The sequence below is a fragment of the Pleurodeles waltl genome, chromosome 4_2 (assembly GCF_031143425.1).
Source record: "Pleurodeles waltl isolate 20211129_DDA chromosome 4_2, aPleWal1.hap1.20221129, whole genome shotgun sequence".
Lineage (NCBI taxonomy): Eukaryota > Metazoa > Chordata > Amphibia > Caudata > Salamandridae > Pleurodeles > Pleurodeles waltl.
In genome coordinates, this window is record NC_090443.1 from 113,524,782 (window position 1) to 113,538,533 (window position 13,752).

The 13,752-nt window shown below is 44.8% G+C and overlaps 1 pseudogene; it reads left to right on the top strand.

Moving 5' to 3' along the window:
- Positions 1-10,783, top strand: part of LOC138293825 (uncharacterized) — a 183,880-nt pseudogene extending 173,097 nt beyond the window's left edge.
- Positions 10,784-13,752: the final 2,969 nt, after the last annotated feature.

The window sequence follows — 13,752 nt, forward strand, 5'->3', positions numbered from 1 at the left end:
TTTAGTTGTTTAGCAGTAGTGGTTCAGGCTATAGTTGTTTAGGACCTAGTTGTTCTGTCACATATTCTCAGGGGGAAACATCCTGAACAACTAGGTCTAAACCACTACTTGCCTGAACCACTACTGCTAAACAACTAAAAAGTCTCTACAACTAAGTACTGAACAACTACTGTCTGAACAACTACTGTGTCTGAATAACAATTGCCTGAATAACTAATTTTAAGGTAAGGTTTTCCTTTTGGTTTTTATGGTTTATTAGTTGTTTAGAATATATATATATATTAGTTGTTCAGGCAATTGTTATTCAGACACAGTAGTTGTTCAGACAGTAGTTGTTCAGTACTTAGTTGTAGAGACTTTTTAGTTGTTTAGCAGTAGTGGTTCAGGCTATAGTTGTTTAGGACCTAGTTGTTCTGTCACATATTCATTGCAGAAAACTTAGAACAAGAATCCCAGGAAGGAGGCTCATCCTGTCAAAGCCCCAAACTCCACTCCTTTCCAAGGTACAACTGCAAAAGAGAGGAACTGGAGCTCTCGGCCCCAGAACAGGTTTTCCCAAATAGAACACCAAAGGCAGAAATAGTGATAGCCATGCAGAAAGACCTCTACAAAGCAAATACAACTGAAGGAGTATTAAGCGGTGACCAAGAGCCAAACTCACAGACACAATCTCCGGTAGCAATCAGGTCAGAAGAAATGTGGGTGGCAATCCTAAACTCAATGCAAGCAATGGTCATGGTGCTGCAGTTTCACTCAAATAAAATGGACATCCAAGTTGACTTGCTAAATACATTGGCATTATTCGTATCTGGAATGGACAGTAAGCTGGAAAAATTAAATGCCCTGATAACAAGGGCACAAGCTAATCACTCCAATGACCTTACTATCTGCTCCTGCAAGGAGGTGGTAGATAAAATATATCAACTGTCGCAAATCCTAGAAGGAATACTGCAAGAAATCTGCTCCACCTGGAAGGATGAACACACACATACCAACCCATTCGCCACTATGTTAACATCTGCACCGCTGGAGCAGAAACAAGAGGAGATGCCCCATTACCTTCTAATGCCCACAAGTGAGAAAAGAACTTTGGCTGAAAAGTCACACCTCAGCAAGCCCCAGTATGGAATCTTCGGAGTATCATTCTCCGTTAGAAACCACCAATAAGCCCGGGAACCCTGAGAATCCCAAAACCCGTGTTTTATCAAAACGGGAACAAAAGCGGGCAAGAAAAGGAAGGAAGTCCGCACAATTTAATCAATTAACTATCATAAAAGCCACTAATATTAGCCCAAAGGAACCAAGCAAGGATCACACGGCATCAAGTGGAAGGTATAACAGAGACATTACCGCCCACACAAGCACAAGCACCAACATAATAGCAGATGTAATAACACTCCCTGATTCAGCAAGCACCACTCAATTAACAAGATCTCCTTTGAGGCCACCTGCAGCAGTTGGCATATTAAAGGACACAAGATCAAGCCCCCTAAGGGGTCAGCAGAGCATAAAGTCAACAACTACTACTTCTGGGCAGTTTACCCAACTAACACTGGTCAACTTAAGCAGCAAGAGAAATGAAGTTGGTACTAGACGGTGTGAAAGGGGTTACAAAGATCAAAATTGGCACATAGAGCAAAACCAGTCCTTCATAACAGGTGCAAATATTTACGAACCCATCCACCAGCTGCTTTGGATCCCAAAATTCACCTCATGGTCCCCCACAGATGTTCTTAATCACTCTACTATTTTAAGAATTATAAAAGCCCTACTGGATCTACAGCATGTAGCCTCGGATGACCTCGCTGCAATAAAATGTATTCAAGCAAGAGGCAACCAACATATGGATCCAACACTTACTATTTTCTCAGCACCGGATACCCCCAAGCGGATCATGGAAAGGAACGACCTATTGAAAGCCTGGGGTATTGAGGTGGCCATCTATAAAGGAGAGCGACATCCAACTAGACTCGCTACACCTGGAAAAACCTAAAGGCACATGGTCGATTTTGAAAGGAGTACATCCGGCCAGAAGAGCCACTGAAGAAAGATCCAGCGAGAGGAGACCATCTAAAAACCCGCTGAGAGTTCAAATATGGAAAAAGAAGGGAGGAAAAGAGTGGTTTTGGGTCAGCAACTACATCCGGAAAGGGAGTGGGCAGCAACGGCATCACACCCAGGACCAATGGGCAACAGATGAATATGTTAAAGATCAACCCGCACAAGGTGTATTAACCATTTGTTAATGGAACATAGGTGGCCTACGTGCAATGTTGGAGGACCCTGCAGAAACAATTTTTTTTAGTTCATTTGATATTTTACTTCTACAGGAATCCTGGGCAATGGAAACAATACTGATAATTGGATTCATGGAATATCTCAGTCCAGCCACAAAAACCAATGGGCCTGGCAGGTCGAAGGGAAGCCTAGCAATATATGTAAGCACGAGTATCATAGTAAAAATCTCAGAGCACAAGGAGGAAGATCTACCCTTTCAGCTACTCAGGCTGGATGAATGGGGAAGGAATATACAGGAACCATTGATCTTAGCCAATATATACATTAATCCAAAAAATAAAAAAATTGAACCAAACAACTTATTAAATCAACTGATAAAGATAAAAAGCACAGTAAAAACGGCATATTGGCTAATCTCAGGTGATTTCAATCTCTACCTATTCCACAACCCCAGTGAGGATCACCTCCAAACAGTGGCAAGGGTGCCCAGCCAAACCCTCCCAAAAAAACTCAGCAAAGACAAGTTAGGGGAGAGTTTTATACGCACTTGTGAATCGGTAGGCCTCTTGTGCTAAATGGGCAGAAGTTGCCCGACATCCCCCCAGCATGGACAAGATCCTCCGGGAAAACAATCTCCCACTATGCTACACATTGGTGTCCCCTGCTCTCTATACGTTAGTAAATGCCTTCAGCATTATGGACCGTGCTGAAAGCAATCACAAGCCGCAGGTATTTGGGATTCGCTCATCACCACATAAGCCAGAGGAAGCGGTAGCCTTAAACGGGCGATGGGCACCGAAAACTTAAAAAGACTCAAATGTTCTTCTGACACTATTGAAAGCCAAGCAGAAGAGGCTCTACGTAAGTTAGAATCAATGGCCGCAAGCGGGGCAAAATTGACAACGGTCTGGGAGAATTTTGCCTCCGATCTTATAAACAAAGTCTCTTTAGGCAACACAAGAAAGGGAGCACAATTTAAACATCACCAATGTTTACATTTACCACAGCCATTGTACAGAAGGAAAGCAGCCATAGCTAAACTACTAAGGCAACTGCGTAAATCCCCAGACAATGGATCAATACTGGCCGCATTGCGAGAGCAAAGGAAACTGTTTAAAAAATAGCTATGGACCCTCAAAAAACACCCGCAGGAGGCCCTTTGTGCCAAACTACATTTTGCGTCCAAAACATCTGACCCCAAAAGGTTTTGGAAAATCATTAATACAATGGACAAGGGTTCAAAAGCAGCTAATAATGCAAACATAACAGCGGAAGAATGGGTATCCCACTTAAAGTCCCACCTAAAAGATTTGACCATCAAAGAAGGCCCACAAATTCAGGGGCACATTAATAATCGGGATCCCAAATGTTCCTGAAGTTTTGAAATTTACAGCATCAGAACTATCAAAAATCATCGGGAAGTCACGAACTGACTGTGCCCCCAGCCCTAACGGTTTACCACAAGCATTATTTAAACAGGAAACAGAAAGATGGGCCAATCTCCTGGCTTCACTATTCAATTAAGTGCTTACAACAAGCACTGTCCCGGCAACCTGGAGAGGCTCTATAATCCACCACATATTTAAGGGTGGGAACGTGGACTCCCCAAGCAATTACGGACTATTCGCTCTCTTAGACGTTGACCTCAAGTATTTCTCATCCTGTGTGCTAAAACACCTAGAAGCCTGGATCACAGATAAAAACATTTTACCCCTAAACCAAACTGGCTTCACCAAGCACCAAGGAACATTGACAAACCTTATGGCACTGGGACTGATCACCAACAGAGCAAAAGCAACTTGGACTCCTAACTATTTGTGCTTTGTTGATTTTAAAGCTGCTTTTGATTGCGGTCCCCATGGCAAATTGTGGGCCAAACTTCAACTCTGGGGGTTACAAACACACTATTTTAAATGCCATCACAATGATCTACTCTGATACCTGGGTGAAGGTCAAACTGGGGGAGGCTCTCACCTATCTAGGGCAGTTAAAACAACAGTCAGGGTTAAACAAGGCTGTGTATTGGCCTCAACACTCTTTAACCTGTACATAGCAGATCTCCCCGCCAAGTAAACGGATCACTCATTTCATTCTCCCTGCATAGGTGGTCAACTACTATCTAATATGTTACATGCAGATGATCTATTACTAATTAGTTACACCAGAATAGGCATGCAAAAACTGCTAAACAAATTAGAAGAACATACAGTAGCAAACAAATTAGAAATCACCATAATAAATCTAAAATGATTACTTTAAATCGCAGACCTACTAGCCAACGTAAATGGTACTTGACTGGGAAGACCCTAGAGGAAGTAAGTTCATACAGATACCTAGGAGTCATGGTTGATGCCAGATGTAACTATGCGCTACAAAAAGAAGCAATAAAAAATAAGCCGCAGGCACTTACCCACGCTTTTTGCAAGCTATCAAACTCAATCTGTGGTCCTGCTCTGAACCCATTAACAGCCATAATGAGAGCAAAATTACTTCCAACCCTCACCTATGGGACCGAAATAATGAGGAGGATGAAAGTAGATCTCCTGGATAAGCTACTGATAAAGACATACAAGAGTGTTTTTCAGCTACCTGGACGTGCCTCGCCAGCCCAGGTCAGACTGGAATTTATGCTGGTCAAGCAGTCGCTAGCCCGTCCAGCGGCATAAACCAAATGCTGTTACAAAATGAGTTGTGCCCCAAAAAGTGTCTTTAGCTAATCTAGTCTGGCAGGAAACTATCTCAGAAAGAGGGAATTGCACATACATAAGGTATCTAGAAAAGAGTAAAAGTCTTTTGAACTTAGGTGAGGTATGGGACCAGTCGCTCCCCATCCCAGCTTTCAACAAAGCAATGAATAAATCAATTAAATTACAGAGCTGGCTAGAAGATAGGGAGGCTCTGGCTAAAAGGGCGCATAGTTGGTTGATCCTTAACTCTTATAAAACGTTCAAAGAATCAACACTTATGGCTGGCCCCTACTCACGGAAAATCAAGCAACGCTTTCTAAGACTCAGGCTGGGTGAAGTTCCAACACTAGATAGATCTCATGCCAAAATGGAAGAAAGAGCAGCGAGTAGGCTCCCAGGAGTGTCGTCTATGTCACCTGGTAGAAGAAAACTTGGTGCACATGGTCTGTATCTGCCCAGCTTTGGATGCTGAAAGAAGACTTTTACTGAAAAAAGAATTAAACGGTTTAAGGATCAGATCCTTTAGACAAGCATTAATCGAAGCTTTCAACCCACGAAATACCATATTGAATATTAGGCTGGTCCAATTTTTGGCAATTTTTTCATTCAAAACTTCTGTCCCCTAAAACAACCCAGTCACAGGGAGGGCGAAATTGGCAATAAAATCCCTTAACTCAGTATGAATACCTTAAAGAATGGAAGGTTCTTAGGCAGCTTTGCAGAGTGCTCAGCCAGAGCTGTAACAAATGCTGGTACCAAACAATCGGATCTAAGTAGGGGCAAACCAAACCTGTAGAATGTATCATGCCATTCTCTTCTTACGACTTTTACTGTACTACAAATGTTTTACTGCACCAATATCGTATCACAGAGACTTCAGCCAGTGCTGAAACAAAGGTGGTCATTTTGAACATGGCGGTTTGGACCGCAATGCCGGCGGTGGCGGTAATTACTGCCAACGGCATGGCGGTCTAGACCGCCATATTCTGAACCCACCAAAATCCCAGGGCGAAAAACACCGCCACCGCCAGCATTAAGGCTGGCGGTGGGTGTGTTTTCTTATCCGCCAGGGCAGCGCTGCAAGCTGCGCCGCCCTCCGGATAATGACACCTATTCCGCCAGCCTTTTCCTGACGGTTTACACCGCCAGGGTAAGGCTGGCAGAATGGGTGCCCTGGGGCCCCCCTGGGGGCCCATTCACTTTGCATGGCCAGTGTAGGGGCCCCCGTGCAGGCTCCCGTCACGCATGTCACTGCCCAATTTACGGGCAGTGACATGCGCGACGGGTGCTGCTGCACCCGCCGCACACCAACATTGGCGGCGGCTCGTAATGGAGCCGTCCTCAATGTTACCGCCTTGTTCCCCGTCAGGCCGGCGGGCGGAAACACTGTATCCGCCTGCCGGCCTGGCGGGGAACACATTATACGGCCGGCGGATTTTCAAGGGGGCTGGCGGTCGATGAAAAGACCGCCAGCCTGAACACGGCGGGAAATCACGCTGTGTTCAAAATTACCACCAAAGTCTTGTACTAACATTCAAATTCAAGTAGGGGTAACCCAAATCTGTAGAATGTATCATATCATTTCTATTTCACAACTTTTATTGTACTATAAATCTCTTATTGCACTAATATTATTTGTTAAATTTTATGTGGAAGGAACTTATTTTTATGGTTTTAATTAACTAGTAAAATAAAATTTCATCATCATCATGCCCTCTTTTCGGCCAGATCACTGACAGTCCACAGACCTGCTTGTCCAAGTTCTAAATGTGTTTACATCTAATATTCAGGGATAATTATTCTGTTTTCAATATTGCAACACAGCAGCTGTTTACTAGCATTACTGCAAATAATCTCTATGACACCCTCCCATATCTCATATGTGAGGTCGTGTTTTGATCTAAAAGAAACGTTTTTATGGATGTTGCATAAAACATAAACACAACATTGCTCTGCAAAATGTCTGTCATGGACTCTAACACTTCACCCACGAATAAATAAATGAAAGGAAAACGTTTTTTAAAACAATCTGTTTAAGAATTGTTCAAGGTAATCAGTGCAAGACACTCTGCAGAACAGAGCTGGCTTTATTAGACCCCACCAAAGGCTGGGGCCCTGGGCCAGAGCCCACTTTGCCCATACCTTAAAAGACTGTGGGAAGCTGTCCTGAAAGGGCTGCAAAAAGCGATAGAGTTGAGTGCGTAAAATGATCAAGGATTTTTTCACAGCTGAAAGCAGCTGTTTCGAAGATAATTAACAATAGGTGTGTCTGATGAGGACATTTCAAGTAGCAGAGTCAACATTTTCAGTGTTTCTCAACCTGCTCTGCCCCCTTACTTAAACAAAGTAGTGTAAAACGAGGTTCCACAGATTTTGCACTTCCATTAAGTGTCTTATGGCATGAATAAGCTTTGAAGCATGATTCTAGGTAACACAATAGCTTTTTACGCCAACAAAATGATCACCAAAGTAACGTCAGAAATAAGATGGCTAGGCACAGGACCCTGTTTGTGTCTTTTCACAAATTTATGTCAACAACAAAACAAAAAGACAAATAAAAACTATGATTTCTTTTGGGTTCTAAATGTTTTTTGGGGCCGGAGGTTTATACCTGTTATCCCCCTTTAAAAAAATAATAATAATTATGGTGAGGTTCTAACTTATCTGAACTCCTTTTTTCCACTTTACCTGCCCCTTCGTATGAGGTTGTAGCTGTTTCACTATCTGCTACCTTGCTACCTGTTGTTTGCATATTTAGCAAGACACACACATTTTTTATTATTTGTTGGAGTGATAAGCCTAAAATATATAAACCAGAAAATATAAGAGTATTATGAAATAAATCAAACTCTGCCAAAGCTGGTCCTAAGTCCAGCTGAAAAAGGAGGAGGATTATGCGTGGGGCTAGCTACCTCACCATGTAAAAACATCTTAGCAACATCAACATCAACCAAAGGACTAAAAGACATCCCGGTTTTGGGACGAGAGGAATCTCCTTCACAGAGACCTATGACCCCTTGTGGTGAGAGCCAAAAGCCTGGAAGTCACAAAGCCGATTCACCTGCTTTTAACCACCCCCATCACCATCTGGACATGGAATGTGAGGACTATGTATGAGACAGGCAAGACAGCCCAAGTGGCAGTGAAGATGAAAAAATACAACCTTGCCCTGCTTGGCATCAGCGAGACCAGATGGACACAGTTCAGACAGAAAAGACTGGCTCCAAGAGGAATGCTGCTGTATTCTGCACACAAGGAAGAGAACACCCCTCATACTCAGGGAGCAGCACTGATGCTAACGCCAGCAGCCAGCAGAATCCTGGTTGGATGGGAAACCCATGTTCCCAGAATCATCACAGCGACCTTCCACACAAAGAAAAAGAGGTTCAACATGAATATTATCCAGGGTTATGCACCTACAAATGACAGCAAAGGAGAGGAAAAAGAACAGTTTTATGACAGACTCCAGTCTGTCTTGGACAAATGCCTTGAGAGAGACATCACCATACTGATCGGGACCTCAATGCCAAGATTGGAAACAACAACACTAAGTACAAAGAAGTCATAGGCAACCATGACCTTGGCAACATGAAAAAGAATGGTGAAAGGCTCACAGAGCTCTGTTCCCTGAACAGTCTGGTGATAGGCAGTAGTGTATTCCAACACAAAAGGATATACAGGGCAATATGGATGTCACCAGAACATTCAACAGAGAATCAGTTCAACATGTCTCTATTGCCAAGATGTTCCAGAGGGCCCTGAAGGACGTGAGAGTGATGAGAAGAGTGGATGTAGTGTTGGATGATCACCTTGTTGTGGCCAGACTAAAGCTAAATTGAAAGAAAGCATGAACGAAACCAACAAACCAACAGCAGTGATATCACACCACCCTTCTCAAACATGCACAGAAATGGTGTAATTAGTCAGTCACCCTCAGTACCAAGTTTCAAATCCTGCAAGACCTAAAGGATGACAGAGACCCACGGCAGAAAGTCTGTGGGATAAAATCAAAGAGAAAGTGACACTAACCTGTCATGAGGTACTGAGTCCGGGCAAACACCAGCATAAAGAATAAATCCCCACTGAGATTCTCCACAAAATTCAAGAGAGAAAGGAAAATAAAGCTGCAGTCAACATCAGCTGAACAAGAGCAGAAAAAGCACAAGCTCAATGCGAATACACCTAGACCTACTAAGAGGCAAAGGGAAACTTAAGAGCAGACGAGTGAAGATTCATTGATGGCTTTGCCACAGAAGCAAAGGAAACAGCAAGACATGGAACCTTGAAAGAACTCTACAACATAACAAGGAAACTCTCCGGCTGATATAGCAAGCCAGAAAGACCTGTTGAAGTCAAAGCTGGGAAGACAATCATCGGTAACGAAGGCCAACAGCAAAGATGGATGTAGCACTTTGAAGAACTTCTGAACCAGCCCGTACCGCCGTCTTCACCAGACTTACAGCCAGCTGACAAGGAGTTGCCAATCACCTGCAACAGACCAACCAAGGAAGACATACTGCAAGCCATCAAACATCTGAGAAATGGAAAGGCAGCAGGGTTTGACAACATTTTTGCAGAGATACTGAAGGCAGACATTGATGCATCAGTAGACATTCTCTACCTCATGTTTGGAAGGATCCGGTAACAGAAAAAGGTGCCATCAGACTGGAAGGATGGCTATCTGATCAAAATCCCTAAAAAAGGTGACCTGAGGAGCTGCGCAAACTACAGAGGAATAACTCTTCTATCAACTCCAGACAATGTATTCAACAGAGTCATTCTGAACAGAAGTAAGGAACAAGTCGACACTCAGTTGCAAAACCAGTAAGCTGGCATCTGCAAAGATAGATCTGGCACTCACTAGAGTGCAACACTGTACATCATCATTGAGCAGTCAATTGGATGGACCCCCCCGTATGAGAAGGCATTTGACAGAGTGGACAGAGAGACCCTTTGGAAACTCCTCCACCACTATGGTGTGCCAGATAAACTCATACGAATCATCAGGAACTCTTATGAAGGAATGATCTGCAAGATAATCCATGGAGGACAACTTGCAGAAGCCTTCTGAGTGAGGACTGGAGTCCACCAGGGTTGTTTGCTTTCACCCTTTCTCTTCCTGATGGCCCACACTGGATCAAGAAGACATTCACAATAAGAAGAAGAAATGGGATCCAGTGGACATCTTAGCTGCAGCTTGATGGCCTGGGCTTTACTGATGACATGGCCCAACTCTTCCATACCCATCTGCAGATGCAAGAGAAGACCGACAATGTGGCAGCTACATCAACACAACTTGGCCTCAACATCCACAGGGGAAAAACCAAGATCCTGAATGCTAACATGGCCGGAACAACTGTAGTCACTCTTGCAGGCAATGCAGTGGAAGAAGTTGAGGCATTCACCTACATGGGCTGTGTCGTAGACAAGCACAGTGGCAAAGCCAGCGATGTCAAGGCAAGAATCAGCAAATCAAGGGCTACCTTCATTTCGTTAAAGATCTGGAACTACCAGGACCTAATGCTGCAAACCAAGATCATGCTTTTAACAGCAATTCAAAAACAGCCCTTCTGTATGGAGTAGAAACTTGGAAGAAGTCAGTGACCACCACCAACAAAGTCCAGACTTTCATCAGCACCTGTCTGAGGGAAATCCTCCCAATCTGCTGGCCAAGCACCATCAACAACAATGACCTATGGCAGCCGACTTTTCAACTCTCTGCTCATGAAGCAATCATAATCGGATGCCAGGACTGCATAGGTCAAACCTTCTGCAAGCCTACCTCAAACATCATCAGGCAAGCCCTGACCTGGAACCCTCAAGAGAAAAGAGGAAGACCAAGAAACACCTGGTGCTGAGGCCTTGTGGTTGGCGGCAAGAAAATGTGTTATGCCCGGAGTCAGATTGAAGGAACAGCCCAGGACAGAGATGGCTGGAGAGTCCTGGTTGATGGCCTATACCCCAAGAGGAGTTGTAGGCAGGAGTAAGTGACACAGTTAACGTGCTCAAATGTTGTGGTATAAAAATGTCTTCTAAAACCTGCTGACATAGATTGTTGAATACCTGTTTCAAACGCTCAAAAAACTGCAAATATCTTATTTTCCTCAATCTCTTTCTAGGATACCTTAATCTTCAATAACATTGAGCAGTCTGGATGTTAATTCTATTTGGACCCCTTCATTCTGTGTATGTTTAGGAGTAAAAAAGTGCACCTGTCTTATGATGAAATCACTGCATAATCTTTGTTCATCTCATATCTACCCTGTCAGGCAATTTAATTTTAAATTGAGATTAAAGGAGGCAGGTAGAGTTCGGACTTTGGGGGTCATCTTGACCCCGGCGGGCGGCGGTCGCCGCCCGCCTGGAGGGAATCGCCATATGGCCGCTCTGCGGTCGAAAGACCGCGGAGGCCATTCTGGCTTTCCCGCTGGGCTGGCGGGCGACCGCCAGAAGGCCGCCCGCCAGCCCAGCGGGAAACCCCTCCCCACGAGGAAGCCGGCTCCGAATGGAGCCGGCGGAGTGGGCATGTGCGACGGGTGCAGTTTGCACCCGTCGCGTATTTCAGTGTCTGCTGGGCAGACACTGAAATACACAGTGGGGCCCTCTTACGGGGGCCCCTGCCGTGCCCATGCCATTGGCATGGGCACGGCAGGGGCCCCCAGGGGCCCCGCGGCACCCCCTACCGCCATCCTGTTCCTGGCGGGCGAACCGCCAGGAACAGGATGGCGTTAGGGGGTGTCAGAATCCCCCATGGCGGCGCAGCAAGCTGCGCCGCCATGGGGGATTCCAAGGGCAGCGGTAAACCGGCGGGAGACCGCCGGTTTACCCTTTCTGGCCGCGGCAGAACCGCCGCGGTCAGAATGCCCTTTGGAGCACCGCCGGTCTGTCGGCGGTGCTCCCGTGGCCGGTAACCCTGGCGGTCACCGGCCGCCAGGGTCTGAATCAGGCCCTTTGTCTTATTCAGTAAAATAGAACCAGGGGAGTCTGCTGTCATCCTAGGAGACCTGGGTCACTGCCAGATTTTCATGATATCTAAATAAGATTAATTTACATATAGAAAATTTAAATGGATGAACTCTAAATTGATTCAGTTCAAGATAAAATTAAATTATCTAGTCAGTTGTTATCCAAATGATTTGCACAGCTCAGCTAACCTGGCCCGAAGCTGACTCCTCCCTGAAATACACATCAGTAGCAACATGTCTAAAGCCAATTATCCTTACTAGCCAAATTAGATTACGTAACAACTATTTCTGACTGCCCTTACCACAGATGATAATTTTGCACCCAATGCAACCGTGCCAACATAAATTCACCAGGGTCTCCAGATCCATGGGGGATTTTCACATAGTCAGTGGTGATCCTAAATTTCTAGCAGTAGTTATGCTTTTATGTTACAAAACCTAGAAAGTATTTAATCACAAACAGCACTGCATAATTTCATGCATCATTTGCTCATTGATCTTCTGGATTAGCTATGTATCGACCACAGAGATGTAGATGGCCGAAAAGGCAAACATAGATGTTACAACTTTCTTCATAAAAGAATTGCCACCGAAGGCCTATCTTTATACAAAAATAATAATATGTTCAATCAACGGGAGCATTCTGTAGAACGTTTTCCTCTATTTAAGCTGTCTGAAATGCATGAACACTCTTCTTTAGAGTTAAGAAATCTAGTTACAACCTGCTGTTGATAAACATTGATGGCCTGTCAATAACTAGTATCTTGAATTGACTGAATTGTTGGCACGGCCACCTTCTGCATTCAATTTTAAGGGCTGATGCAGGTACTTGATATGTGTGCAAAGATTCTCAGCTGTGTTCACACAACTTGCAGCTTTTCGATGATGGCAAAAGTGCCCTACTAGGTAAAAAGTCCAAAGTTGGTATCAGTCTAACACCTTAGGCACATTAACTATCTTTGTAGAAACAGGGATAGCTCACTAAAATAATTTTAATTCTAGGCTTACTCACAGGAGTTGATAACAGTTGATGCGTGACCTCATATAAAAAAAAAATAATTATGGGCATTGTAGCATTTACATAAACATTTTACAAGTTACAAACCAATGCCCTCCTTACGAGGCTGGCGTTCATCAGCCCGTCAGCCTCGCTGTGGCGGTCTTACCGCCACGGACCCAAAGGTAAAGACTGCCGCATTACAAGTTGTGGGGTTTGGCAGAAGACCCCCACACTTCCACACACATGCAGACACCCCCACACCCGTCCACACACTTACGAACACCCCCACCCCTTCACGAACGCATACATTCACATACACACCCCTCTGCATACACATACATTCAAACACACACCCACTCACTCACAGACTTGTACACATGCACCCACACTTGCAGCATCCTAATACACACACCTACTCACTCGCACCCCAACACACCCTGCCACCCCGCATACATGCAGACACCCCCCCCAACTGCATGCATACATCCAGACACCCCCACTTGCTCGCTCAAAAACACGCACTCAGACACCCCCATTTGCACGCATACATGGACTCAGACACCCCCATTTGCACACATACACGCACTCGTACACCCCCATTTGCACATATACACGCACTCGCACACCCCCATTTGCACACATACATGCACACACCACACACAGCCACCCAACACTTCCTTCCCCCTTTCAGACGATCAACTTACCATTTCTGACGAGCTGGTCGTTGGGGAGGGAATGGGTCCCGGTGGTTTTACACCACCAGCACCACCATGGCAACAAGACTCCATCAAACCATATTACTGCTCGTAATATGAGGGCAGAATCTTGCTGACATGGCGGTGCTGGTGATGCAACCGCCTCT